This window comes from Triticum aestivum, chromosome 1D (assembly GCF_018294505.1).
Source record: "Triticum aestivum cultivar Chinese Spring chromosome 1D, IWGSC CS RefSeq v2.1, whole genome shotgun sequence".
In the NCBI taxonomy this organism is placed as follows: Eukaryota; Viridiplantae; Streptophyta; class Magnoliopsida; order Poales; family Poaceae; genus Triticum; species Triticum aestivum.
Window position 1 is genome coordinate 33,048,750 of NC_057796.1, and position 12,263 is coordinate 33,061,012.

The 12,263-nt window shown below is 43.6% G+C and overlaps 2 pseudogenes; both read left to right on the forward strand.

Moving 5' to 3' along the window:
* Positions 1-1,971: 1,971 nt before the first annotated feature.
* Positions 1,972-7,568, forward strand: LOC123157393 (receptor kinase-like protein Xa21; annotated as a pseudogene).
* Positions 7,569-7,734: 166 nt separating this feature from the next.
* On the forward strand, positions 7,735-11,605 carry LOC123157403 (probable leucine-rich repeat receptor-like protein kinase At1g35710; annotated as a pseudogene).
* Positions 11,606-12,263: the final 658 nt, after the last annotated feature.

The window sequence follows — 12,263 nt, forward strand, 5'->3', positions numbered from 1 at the left end:
ACGAGGTGACCGGCATTGGAAGAGACGGGCTGGGCGGCGATGAAGACATGATCGAACCGAAGCTAGCTGATACCAAACTGGTAGAAACTAGGGTTCTACCGGGTCTAGGCCAGAGGTTGTAGGGGAAGGAGGGAGCTGGTCGTGGACGAACACGCAAACGCCGGCGGCTGGGCGCCGTTGTGCGCGAGGAGTCGGCGGCTGAGAGGGAAATGACGCGGGGAAGGAGGCGGCTAGGGTTAGGTCTCCCGGCTCCCTAAGCACTAGTAGAAAACAGGGCTTTGGTCACAGGGCAGTATTCACATTAGTCCGGGTTCAGTCACGAACCGGGACTAATGTGAGCATTCGTCCCGGTTCGTGCGGCTAAGGCATTAGTCCCGGTTCACCTGGGCGCTTTAGTCCCGGTTGGTGCCACGAACCAGGACTAAAGGGTGCGATGCCCATTAGTCCCGGTTGGTGCCACCAACCGGTACTAATGGGCTTTGAGGCATCAGTACCGGTTCATGGCACGAACCGGGACTAAAGGTCCCATTTTCAAACTCTACCCCTCCTCCCCCCACCGCCTTTTCAGTTTTAGAAAAAACAAAAGAAAATGATGGAAATGTCAAAAAAATAAAATAAAATAAGTTTCCCATGTGATATGTGGTCTAGTTGTTGGGAAAATTAACAAATATGAATTTCGACTTTATTTAACCGGGGGAACTCCGTTAAACATTTTCAAAATCCTCAAAAACCTAACAGAAAAAAAGATACGGGGCTTTTAAGATCTGGAGAGGCAAAAAAATTCAAATTATGGTCAAACTGTGGTCAAACAATGGTCAAACTAATTATTCTAGAATATTAGTGTTACTAAATAATTATTTCAGTTTTTTTGAATTTTGGTCAAATCTGGTCAAACTGTGGTCAAAGTGTGGTCAAGCAATGGTCAAACTAATTATTCCAGAAATATTAGTGTTACTAAATAATTTATGTTTTTTAAAACAATAGTTTCAAACTCAAACAGTGAAATGTGTCACTTCATGCTCTAAGCTAAATTCTTGAGGGTTAATAGAATTGACATCTTACTATTGTCAGGAAAACAACAAGTGCAGACTTGGAAACGAGAGAGAATAGAACCCGGAAGTTAAGCGTGCTCAGGCTGGAGTAGTGAGAGGATGGGTGACCGTCCGGGAAGTTAGATGATTTGGAATGATGAGGGGTGATTAGAGATTAGAGGATAAATTTAGCAGTGATGAGTGGTGGTGATTAGAGATTAGAGGTTAAAATAATTCAAAAATTTGAAAATCAAAACAAAAATTTAAAAAAAATCGCAAAAAGAAATTTAAAAAAAAATATCATAAAATGTAACCAACCGGGACTAAAGGTGGAGCTCCAGGCTGCGTCCATGTGAACGGCCAGAACCGGGACTAAAGAGGGGAGGCATTAGTAACGACCCTTTAGTCCCGGTTCAAAAACCGGGACTAAAGGCCCTTACCAACCGGAACAAAAGCCCTCTTTTCTACTAGTGAAGGAAGGCGAGCAAATATAATTGCTTGTTGCTTAATTTCAAAACGGATCCTTACATGAGTTTATATAATACTCTTACTAAGATAATTGGGTTAAGTCCCTGATAACAATAAAATAGACTGAGCCATAACTAACTAGGCTAAGCCTATAATATGCCGGTCCTAACAGCCAGGCTCTACTCGGGTCTCAGAAATGGTGGTATTCATTCAGTTTTGAGAAAGGTCAGTGATGCATTGTGTGGTCTTCGTGCTTCCTTGAGGGGATCAGCTATCCCGCTCCACAATCTGTCTTAGCATGGGCTACACAGCAAGCCTAGCAATCACTTTCTTTAGAATAATCAACGGCAGTAGTGTAACCACGAGCAGGTAGCATGGCGATTACGCGGCGTACTCAAATTCAGTCAAGTCGCAATCCCTTAATGATCCGATTCAGGTAATCACAGCTTGCGGAATCACGCCTTGTAAGGGAATGGTGCAGCAATTTCTGGACCTCTGTTACAACAATTTCTTAGGCCCAATCCCATCAAGCATTAGTATTCTTGTGAAGCTCGAATACCTGGATCTATCTGGCAACCATCTTCATGGATCTATCCCACATTCCGTAGGTAACTGTACAAAACTATCCTCCATCGATCTCTTTTACTACAATTTTTTATGCCATGCCTAGTACAGTAGGAAGACTAGGAAATTTGATGAGCCTCTCCACTTTGCAGGCTTGCCTCATCTTGTTCATCTAGACCTCAATCACAAACAGTCTCTCAGGCACAATCCCGTCAAGCATTGGTGTTCTTGCCAAGCTCGTATACTTGGATCTGTCTGGCAATGACCTGGACGGATTTATCCCAACATCAATTGGTAATTGTACTAAGCTAACCTCCATCAAGCATTTTTACTATTATTTGTGTCTACCATGCCTAGTATGGTAGGAAGACTAGGGAATTTGATGAGCCTCTCCACTTTGCAGATTTGCTCCATCTTGTCTATTTGAACCTTGGTAACAACCACCTCTCAGGCGGAATCCCATCAAGCATTGGTGCTCTTGCCAAGCTCGAAAACTTGGATCTGTCTGGCAATGACCTGAACGGATGTATCCCAACATCCCTAGGTGATTGTACTACACTAACTTCCACAGATCTCTTTTACTAGTATTTTTTTCTACCATGCCTGGAACAGTAGCAAGACTAGGGAATTTTATGAGCCTCTTCACTTTGCAGATTTGCCCCATCTTAACAACTTGAACCTTGACAACAACCTCCTCTCGGGCGGAATCCCAACAATCATTGGTGCTCTTGCCAAGCTCGAAAACTTGGATCTATCCTTCAATATTCTTAATGGATCTATCCCCACATCCCTTGGTAGTTGTACTAAACTAACCTCCATCGATCTGTTTTACTACAACTTGCTTCTACCATGCCTAGTAAAGTAGGAGGACTTGGGAATTTGATGAGTCTCTCCACTTTGCAGATTTGCCCCATCTTGTCTATTTGAACCTTGTTAACAACCACCTCTCAGGCGGAATCCCATCAAGCATTGGTGCTCTTACCAAGCTCGAAAACTTGGATCTGTCCGGCAATGACCTGAGCGGATGTATCCCAACATCCCTAGGTGATTGTACTACACTAACTTCCATAGATCTCTTTTACTACTATTTTTTCCTACCATGCCTGGTACAGTAGCAAAACTAAGGAATTATATGAGCCTCTTCACTTTGCAGATTTGCCCCATCTTAACAATTTGAACCTTGATAACAATCGCCTCTCGGGCGGAATCCCATCAAGCATTGGTGCTCTTGCCAAGCTCGAAAACTTGGATCTGTCTGGCAATGAACTGAACGGATCTATCCCAACATCCCTAGGTAATTGTACTAAACTAACCTCCATCAAGCACTTTTACTATTATTTGTGTCTACCATGCCTAGTAAATAGGAGAACTAGGGAATTTGATCAGCCTCTCCACTTTGCAGATTTGCCCCATCTTGTCTATTTGAACCTTGGTAACAACCACCTCTCAGGCGGAATCCCATCAAGCATTGGTGCTCTTGCCAAGCTCGAAAACTTGGATCTGTCCGACAATGACCTGAACGGATGTATCCCAACATCCCTAGGTGATTGTACTACACTAACTTCCATAGATCTCTTTTACTACTATTTTTCTACCATGCCTGGTACAGTAGCAAGACTAGGGAATTTTATGAGCCTCACTACATTACTAGGGAAAACCCTATTAGTAGCGCGGGTTTTGAGGCTATCAGCAGCGGGGGCGGCTGCACTACCAATAAGGCGCTACAGCTAACTCTTAGTAGTGGCGCTGTCTGTACCCGCGCTACTACTATTGACTATATGAGCAGCGCTTTTCCGGAACGCGCTACTATTAGTTAGCAGTAGCGATTTCCTAGCCCCGCGTTACTGCTATATCTTTCATCATTTCCACCCTGTTTCAGCTTCAATAAACTGCAATTTTGAGATACTAGGTACTACTAGATATCAATTTCATAAAGCCATAAAGCATTATAGGTACTAGGTAGTATTCCCTCGATTCCAAATTACTCGTCGTGGTTTTAGTTCAAATTTGAACTAAAACCACGACGAGTAATTTGGAACGGAGGGAGTACTAGATAACAATTGTATATATACTCAACATGCATCCTCAAGCAGTACTAGGTGATATCGACGACGATCATCATATGTAGTTCTAGATGATATCGACGACGATCATCATATGTGGTTCTACATGATATCGACGACAATCATCATATGTAGTTCTAGATGATATAGCCACACACACATATGTAGTTCTAGATGATATCGACGACGATCATCATCCTCAAGCCTGGGCGGTGGGTGTTCCTGATAGTAATTAGGATTGCCTGTCCAACACGAAGATTCTTGCCAACGAGGAATCTCTTCCACCCAACCGAGTTTAAGTGTGTGCGACCGTCTGTGTCCATGCGGTAAGTGAAAGAACATGCGGTGCCCCCATGTTTGGTTTTGGTAATTGATGACAATCTCTATGGACTAATGGTTCCTTGAGTTATATTTGAAGGATTTGTCCATAGGCATTTCTTGAAGTCCATGTGTTGGTTTCAAGGAGTTTATCCAAAGATTGGTCATGTGAGAGTTGAGCTTGTTGCAAGCATGTCTTGAAGAAGAAGATTGTGTGATCATTCATGTTTACCTTCAAGACATCATTCAAATGAAGAGAGTTGGAAAGAGTCAATGTTGATCAAGAATAAGTCAAGAGTGAATCAAGTTGATCAACACACAAAGCGCACAAGATGTACCGAGGGATCAAGCGATCCCATGGTATGGTAAGCATTGTCAATTACGCTTTGTGTACTAACCCATGGTCTTCGTGAGAGTTCTTTGTGGGGTTAGGTTGCGGTGTGCAAGTTCAAGTGAAGCGGGCAAGTTCAAGTAAAGCATCACGAAAAGATCAAATGCTTGAAGCCATTGTGGTGACAATGGACTTGTGAAGATGTGCGGAAGGGTGGCTCACCCATAGTGGAATATGGGGGAGCAATCAACTAGTCTTCATCGAGCCAACGCAATCAAGAAAGGTGGTCCATCTTGAGGGAGTCAAGATCGTCATCATCTAGCTCAAGTGGACCATGTGCAAGGCAAAGGTTTGCTCTTGATAGGTTTTCTATTTTACCGGTCTCATGATGGTAGTTGGGAGACCGGGTTATAGGATCGATTGCCGTACTATCAAGGAGGGCTCTCGATGAGTAGCTTGCTCGTATCGTTCATAGAGAGCTCAAACCATTGCATCCTTGCATCATCTTTATTGGTTCTTGTTTGGTTCTTCTCTTTGTGAGTTTTGGAGCTTATGGTCATCTTGATGACAAGCTCGAGTTCATCGAAAACGGAGTTCACTCGCATCTTCTATGATGTTTTTGATGTTGGAAGGTTATGCCGGTTCTTCTCGGTTGATGCTACTCGTCGTCCTGTATCCAACAAGCTTGAGTTTGCTCAATTCGGAGCTCATATGCAGAAGTTATGGCAGTTTTGGTTTCCCGTGGAGTATTCTTGTTTTCGTGGAAGTGGCTTTAGGATGGTCCCAGCGGTAGTACCGCGGTATCCAGCGGTAGTACCGCTTAGGGGTCACAAGCGGCAGTACTGCTCCGCAGCGGTAGTACCGCTGGTGGGTCCTCAGCAGTAGTACCGCTACGGTACCAGGCCCCTACCGCGTCGACTCGAGGGGTCATTTTTCGTGTCGGATAGTGCGATACTTCGCAGCGGCAGTAGGGCGGCAGTACCGCTCATGAGCGGTAGTACCGCCTAACCACCGCGGCAGTACCGCTCGAGTCTGTCACTCTCCTGCCCTCCAGACTCCACGGTAGTACCGCCCGGGGGAGCGGTAGTACCGCTGTGATCAGCGGTAGTACCGCTGCCTCCTGCGGTAGTACCGCCCTCTGCGGGGCTGTTTTGGGGGTAACGGTTGGATTGTTCCCCCCACTATATAAGGGGGTCTTCTTCCCCATTCTATCTTATCTTTTGAGCTCGTGTTCTTCCCCCATTGTTGATCTTCTTCGAGCTTGCTAACTCTCAATCCCTCCATGGATTCTTGCTAGTTTTTGAGGGAAAAGAGAGAGGAGATCTAGATCCACATTTCCACCAATCACTTTCTCCTCTATGTGAGGGGAACCCCTTGGATCTAGATCTTGGAGTTCTTGGTGTTCTCCTTCTTGTTCTTCCTCTCATTTTCCGCCCTAGCATTAGTTGCTTCGGTGGGATTTGAGAGAGAAGGACTTGGGCACTCCGTGTGCCCTTGCCATTGCATTTGGTGCATCGGTTTGAGTTCTCCACGGTGATACGTGGAAGTTACAAGTTGAGAAACTTATTACTCTTGGGTGCTTGGTACCCTTGAGCTTGTTCCTCTTGGGTGCTTGGGCGCCCTAGACGGTTGGTGGTGTTCGGAGCTCAATCATTGTGGTGTAAAGCTCCGGGCAAGCGTCGGGGTCTCCAATTAGGTTGTGGAGATCGCCCCGAGCAATTTGACGGGTTCCGGTGACCGCCCCCAAGGGTTGCCAAAGTGTACGGGTTCGGTGACCGCCCCCAAGGGTTGCCATTTGTACGGGTTCGGTGACCGCCCTCAAGGGTCCCTTAGTGGAATCACGGCATCTTGCATTGTGCGAGGGCGTGAGGAGATTACGGTGGCCCTAGTGGCTTCTTGGGGAGCATTGTGCCTCCACACCGCTCCAAACGGAGATTAGCATCCGCAAGGGTGTGAACTTCGGGATACATCGTCGTCTCCGCGTGCCTCGGTTATCTCTTACCCGAACCCTTTACTTATGCACTTTACTTTGTGATAGCCATATTGTTTCTTGTCATATATCTTGCTATCACTTAGTTGTTTATCTTGCTTAGCATAAGTTGTTGGTGCACATAGGTGAGCCTAGTTGTTGTAGGTTTTGTGCTTGTCAAATTAACCGCTAGGTTTATTCCGCATTTGTTCAAGCCTAAACTGTAATTATTTTAAAGCGCCTATTCACCCCCCCCCTAGGCGACATCCACAATCTTTCAGTAAGTACAGGTGGCGACAGAGCCCCTTGCGGTAAGGCGTAATCCAGCTAAGCCTTCTTCATCAGGCTCGATACCACAACTTACTGGTGGTGGTGGTGGTGGCGGCGCCATTTTCCTAGATGATATGAGCAAAGGATTAACGATCCACTTTATAGGAAAGAAAAACAGTAGCATGTGATATTTTTGGTTCTTCCGCGAGAAGCAATTTTATGGACAATTATAAGGGTACCAAATAAGGGTATCACCTACCAAGACATTTCATCTATTTTGGCCCCTATTGCCTAAGATAATTGATTAAAAAAACAAGTTACAAATTTAACTAAATTGGCACCTACATTTTGCAAAAATAACTTATTACAAAAAAAAGCATCTATCTATCCATGTACAAAAAAATAACAATAAAATGGTGCATACTAAATCAACTAAATCAACTAGCCTACTAAATCCACTAGCATACTAAATCAACTAAATCAAAATGTTAAATCAACTAGTCTACTAAATCTACTAAATCAACTAGCCTACTATGTGTGGAGCAGAATCTTAAAAGGTCTTGCACGCGGTCTTTCGGGGAATCTGGCCGAGCATGGCCTACACGGCAAGCCTCCCAATCACTTTCTTTTGAACAATCAACAGCATCAGCGAACTACATATCCATGTATATATAATGTGTGAGCTTTGGGAGCTTTACTCACGAACTAGACCTGCACAACATGAGATTTCTCCTAGCCTTGGAGCTTCTGTTGTTCTTGCTTGCCTTGCCACGCCTTTCTTGCGCCTCAAATTCTACACAAGCACCACTGGATCGGCAGGCTAAGGTACTTCTCCAATGGAAATCTAGCCTAAGCTATTGGGGCTGTGATCTGAGCTCATGGAGAAGTGGAACGAGCCCCTCTAACTGGAACGGCGTTGCCTGCAGCAACACTGTGTCTCGTGGCCATGACCAAGGTGATGCCATCCTAGTTGTGTCCTACATTTCGCTTGGGTACTATTACCTTGATGTCAGGTTGGACAGTCTCCACTTTGCAGACTTCTCCCATCTTGTCTATCTGAACCTCAGCGGCAACCATCTTTGGGGCACAATCCCATCAAGCATCAGTGTTCTTGCCAAGCTAACTCACTTGGATCTATCCAGCAATGGGTTGAACGGATCCATCCCAACATCCCTAGGTAATTGTACTAAACTAACCTCAATCGATCTCTCTTACCGCAATTTGTTTCTACCATTCCAAGTACAATAGGGAATAGGGAAACTAGAGAATTTGATAAGCCTCTCCATTTGCAGAGTTGCCTCATCTTGTGTATCTGGACCTCAATTACAATGATCTTGAGGGCTCAATCCCATCAAGCATCGGTGCTCTTGCCAAGCTCACCCACTTGGATCTATCCAACAATGGTCTGAATGGATCTATCCCATCAAGCATTGGTGCTCTTGCCGAGCTCACTCACTTGGATCTATCCAACAATGGCCTGAACGGATCTATCCCGCCCTCCATAGGTAATTATACTAAGCTAACCTCCACCAATCTCTCTTACAGTTTGTTACCCACCATGCATGCCTTTACAGTAGGAACACCAGGGAACTTAATGAGCCTCTCCACTTTGCAGACTCACCTCATCTTGCCTATTTGGACCTCAGTTTGAACAAACTCTTAGGCCCAATCCCGTTACGCATTGGTGCTCTTGCCGAGCTCAGGTTCTTGGGTCTATCCTTTAATGGCCTAAACGGGTCGATACTACCATTCATAGGTAATTGCACAATGCCAACCTCCACTATCTATCATACAATTCACACCTGTAAGGATACATCCCTTCTACAATTGTCTTACTAGACGACTTTAAAGATGCTCATCGTGAGTTGCAATAGCTTTAATAAACTCAATAGTCAATTCCATATTAAATTGTGTAGACATTAAGTTCAACAGCATATTTAGTGGTATTGTCTTGCTGCATGATTTAAATATGATCAGTTTTGCAGGCTTGCCTCATCTTGACTATCTTGACCTCCGTGACAACAATCTCTCAGGCCGAATCCCTTCAAATATTGGTGCTCATGCTAACCTCTTGTTTATCAATCTTTCCAATAATAGCTTACACGGGTACATCCCACCATCCATTTGTAATCTTACAAAACTAATCTCCCTCGATCTCTCCTACAATTTGTTGTCTAAAGGTTCCATCACTTGTACACTAGGCACACTCAACAACTTAAAGGAGCTCACGTTAAGCCACAACAACTTAACTGGCCCAATACCTCCTAGTTTGTTAAATCTGGCGAGTTTAAAATTGTTGGATATATCTAACAATAAAATCATGGGTTCTATTCCTAAAGGCATTGGAAATCTAACAAGTTTAGAATGGTTGGATATATCTAGCAACCAAATCATGGGTTCTATTCCTAAAAGCATAGGAAATCTAACAAGTTTAGAATGGTTGGATATATCTAGCAACCAGATCATGGGTTCTATTCCTAACAGCATGGGAAATCTAAGAAGTTTAAAATTCTTGAATCTTTCTAACAATCAAATGAGTGGTCCTATCCCTTCGACCTTCTCAAAATTGATCTCTGTAAACATAATTTCAATAAAATCCAATCAGCTGATTGGCATATTGCCACCAGAGTTAGGATTACTTGTTCTTCTCTCATATCTGGATCTAAGTACCAATCAACTTGTAGGAGGCATTCCACCTGAGATAGGACAATGTCACTCTTTATCGTCGTTACTCGTATCAGACAACTTGTTGACAGGACGGATACCACAAGAACTTGGGTATCTTTCCGAACTATATGAGCTTGATTTGAGTAAAAACAATTTTAGTGGTGCCATCCCAGTGACTTTTTCTGATCTCTACCGTTTGCTTAAGCTAATTTATCATATAACAGTTTGGCTGGTAGAGTTCCATATCTTGCTGCAGGCATGATCTCACTTGACCGTAATATAGATTTATGCGGTGATTCAAATGACTTACCTCCATGTGAAACACACCAAAGCAGAAAACATCAAAGTATGATAATTCTTGCTTTTCTCGCACCATTTTCTTTCGCTTGCCTCTCAAAAGCAATCATCACGGTGGTTTGTCGGAGAAGAAAGTATGTAAAAAGCACAAGAAAAAGCAAGTCTGGTGATATACTGTCTATATGGAATTTTGATGGGAAGATTGCATTTGAAGACATACTCAATGCAACAGAAAATTTTGATGAGAAATATTGCATTGGCGTTGGAGGCTATGGATCAGTCTATAAAGTTGAGCTTGAAGCGGGGACTATCTTTGCTGTCAAGCTCCTCCACACAATGGAAGAGTACAACGACGAGGCAACATTTCACGCTGAGATTGAAGTACTGACGAAAATCAGGCACCGATGCATCGTCAAGCTTTTTGGCTTTTGTTCCCATTCCCAGTGCAAATTCCTCGTGTACGATCTTATCGAGAGGGGGAGTTTATCTTCCATTTTGCATGAGAAAGAACTTTCAAAGGACCTGGATTGGCCCAAGAGAGTTGCTGTCATCACAGACGTAGCTCAAGCTCTCTCCTATTTGCACCATGATTGCGATGATCCTATTGTACACCGGGACATAAAAAGCAGCAATATTCTTCTAGACCTCAATTTTAAAGCTTACGTCTCAGACTTTGGTATGGCAAGAAAGCTAAAAGCTGGTTACTCAAGCTGGAGCACTATTTTTGCAGGCACATGTGGCTACATAGCCCCTGGTACTTACAGGCACTATTTTTTATGAAATGTGTTTCAGAAAGAGAGAAGAAATAAAGTTTATGATCTGATATAGAGCTGATTTTGTTTCTTATTACAGAGCTGTCATCTACCATGGTGTTGACTGAGAAGTGCGATGTGTACAGCTTCGGCGTGGTTGTGCTGGAAGTTCTGATGGGAAAGCACCCAGGTGATCTGCTCCTTCCGTTCTTTTGCCTAATGCAGCAGCCGGGGAAGTTCAATGATATCCTGGATCGACGCATCACAGCACCGTCAAACATTGACGAGGAGAAGGATATTATTTTGGTTGCCTTGGTGGCCTTTGCTTGCCTGCAAGTCAATCCCAAAGCCCGGCCAACGATGCAGCAGGTATATCAAGCACTGACAAATATAAACCGCCGAGCGTTCATGCCCAGGCCCCTTCATGAAATTAGGCTACAAGATTTGCATGATTTTTGTGGTACCATAAAGAGTATATGAATCGATACAGATAGGCTACTGTGTTAGCAATTATATATTTGGCATGTATGTGTTTGAAATAACGTATCTATCGCATCATGTTTGAAGTTTGAAGTGCCCTGTAACAATTAGATTGTTGATAAACTAACCGACATTTTGATTTTTGCAATTAGCTTGTTGATATTTGCCCAAGCACCGATTCACTCTAGTTTGTTTGACTGACATTTGGTGGGAGTGTTTGGATGGTAGTTCTGTGATTAACTGGTTTTTTAGAGGGTAAATACCTGCTTTTTGTTGTTGAGTGTATGTAGTCAGTTTGTTGTTTATTTTGGCAGTGCGTTTATCTTTTCCCAAAGCCATCTGGGAGAAAGACATCCAGGAGACTTGATCATATGCGCATATCAGTTCATCCATAAATCATGTGCCCTGATTTAGTTCGGCATAGATCATATGCCCTTGTTTTTTTGCTTTTTTGGTCATTTGCTGTTTTAACTACTTGAATCGTTTCAAAATCCTGAGGCAAATAATGCGACCAAAAGGGAGATCTTTCCCATCAGAACTAACCAACCAGCCTGACATGTTCATCCAGTTCGGCAGCAGCGAGCAGAGAAGGGGCAGGACAGGAAGGTGACCATCGATTCTTAGACAGAGATTCTACTTCACTAGTTTCAGTAGTAACAGGAAGAAGAATGTCAAAAAGAAGGCACAATAGAAACTGAAGCTTCACATTTTGGACGGCCAACTTCTAGATATGCCGATCAAGTGTTGCATTCTCAAACCCTAATAGCATCAATTTGATCCGTCGTAGCAATAATTTCAGCCCTCAAAGCATCAATACATCGCTGCATTTCCCACGACATTCTACGAGCAGCTGCATTGCTGATGATGAGCACATTTATCATCCAAATTTCCTTGACCATGTCCAAGTACCTGTACAACCACATGAAGAAACACCGATCTTTGGCCTTTCGAAACATACTCAATTTAGCAACTTGTATGAACCAAACATCAGGAAAACCATATGACATACTACTTGACTCTGAACATTAAAGAACAGCGGAACAACCTTCTTGT